This window comes from Sinocyclocheilus rhinocerous, unplaced genomic scaffold (genome assembly GCF_001515625.1).
Source record: "Sinocyclocheilus rhinocerous isolate Xijiao unplaced genomic scaffold, SAMN03320098_v1.1 scaffold3023, whole genome shotgun sequence".
NCBI classification, from domain to species: Eukaryota; Metazoa; Chordata; class Actinopteri; order Cypriniformes; family Cyprinidae; genus Sinocyclocheilus; species Sinocyclocheilus rhinocerous.
In genome coordinates this window covers 11050-13123 of record NW_015628328.1, presented here as the reverse complement: position 1 = coordinate 13123, position 2074 = coordinate 11050, and positions in this window count along the sequence as shown.

Genomic DNA, 2074 nt, shown 5'->3' with positions numbered 1-2074 from the left:
ATCCGATTCAGGGAGAATAAATACATAACATCAATTGCTCAAAGATGAATCTAAGAGTGAGAGATGCAAACCTGAGAGCGGAAAAACTAGCATTTATGAATACTGTTCCCTCTGATATAAATACTCTTCAAACAGATTAAAATGTATCTGTATGTTTAATTTTGGCTTACACTCATGTACTTTGTTGTTCAGTGGTCTATAAGTGTAAATACAAACATATATTTGTCTTGAGCACATTCAGTATAATCACTGTATTTGATCATTTATCATTTCTTAAAGGAATCGTTCACCCAAAACTGAAAATTGTCATAATTTACTTCCCTGCATGTCGTTCCTAACCTATATGACCTTCTTTCTTCCGTGAAACACAACAGATTATATTTTGAATGTTGTTGCCAAGCAAAGTTGTGGTATTATTGTTTCCATTGTGTGGACAAAAAAACATTTCTCAAAATATCTTCTTTCATGTTCCACAGAAGAAAGTCACACTGTTTTGAAATGACTTGAAGATCAGTAAAGTGACGACAGAATTTACATCTTTGGGGTGAATCATCCTTTTAACATGAAATGTTTTTGTTTGGGGCATACCGTGTGCCTTTTGAAAGAAATTCTGACAGAGTCAAAGACTAACCTCTGGAATATGTTCAGGTTTGAGTTTGTACTGTAAATTGTATGAAGTATTGTGTATTGTCACAGTACAACTGTAAGCTACAAATAAGTATGTGGTGGTCTGCCATTTGTACACTCTTGAACTGTGTTTCAGGGTAGTCATACTCTGCTGTGTTTAATGTGTTTTGCAGAGAATCTTTGAGATTGAAAGCCGGCCTGCTCCCCATGAGATTATCTTTGTTGATGAGGCTGGGTTTAACCTGACCAAACCAAAAGAAGGAGAAGGGGGAGGAACATAATTGGCCATCGGGGCTATTGTGAATGTCCCTGGCCAACGAGGAGGGAACGTCACTATGTGCGCGGCCATCAGCCAACGAGGGGTACTCTACCGCCATGCCATTCTTGGACCTTATAACACTATGCCTCTCCTTGGTCTCCTTGATGGTCTAAGAGAGCGTGTGTTCCAGCTTGACCAGAGAGAGCCAGCACAACCAGTGCAGCCTTGCTACGTTGTTGTTTGGAATAACGTCAGCTTCCATCGCTTCCATCGATGGGGAAGTCGTGGCCTAATGGTTAGAGAGTCGGACTTGTAACCCAAAAGGTTGTGGGTTCGAGTCTCGTACCGGCAGGGATTGTAGGTGGGGGGAGTGAATGTACAGCGCTCTCTCCCACCTTCAATACCACGACTGAGGTGCCAAATGCAGAGCACTAATTCCGAGTATGGGTCACCATACTTGGCCACATGTCACGTCATATCGCTTAGGGGATCAGAAGCAAAATAACTTATTACCGGTTTTTGTAGTATTGTTTTGAATTTATCTCATCATTGTGTAGGACTGTGTTGTAGTGTGTGTGTTTTTGATTTTATGTATTATTGTGTAGGACTGTGATGTAGTGTGTGTTTTTGAGGGTTTGTGTGTCATGTCTGAAGTTTACTTTTTCAGCAAGATTGAGTTGTTTTGAGTGGAGAGCTTCATTTTGACCTGAATATAGGACGTTCGGGGAATTGAGTTAGAAGTTATGGATTTCTGTTTAGAGTTTCACAAAAAAAAAAAAAGGCATAATTTCAAGAAATGTGTTTAAGCAATAGAGAAAAACTGTAAGTAATAATGTGATCTTCAAGCAGTATAATAATATTTTTTTAAAGAAAATGGTCTGTATTTTGTAAATGCATTCGGCAATGTACTCAAAAGTACATTCTTTTATTTTATTTATGTATTTTTTTTAAGGGGTTTGAACTGAGGGTGACAGGGCAACAAACAAAACCACTGTTACACAGTAAATTCCCGAGTGTTAAATGAACACTGCTCGAAGCATATATGGTCCCACTCTACAAGAGCGTTAAAATAACACTGAAGCAGTTTTAAAGTTACTGAGATAATTATGTGATTAATTAAGTGCTGATTGAGCATTAGTGATGAACAGCTGCTGTTAACAAGCAGAATCACTGAAGAAAAGAGAAACA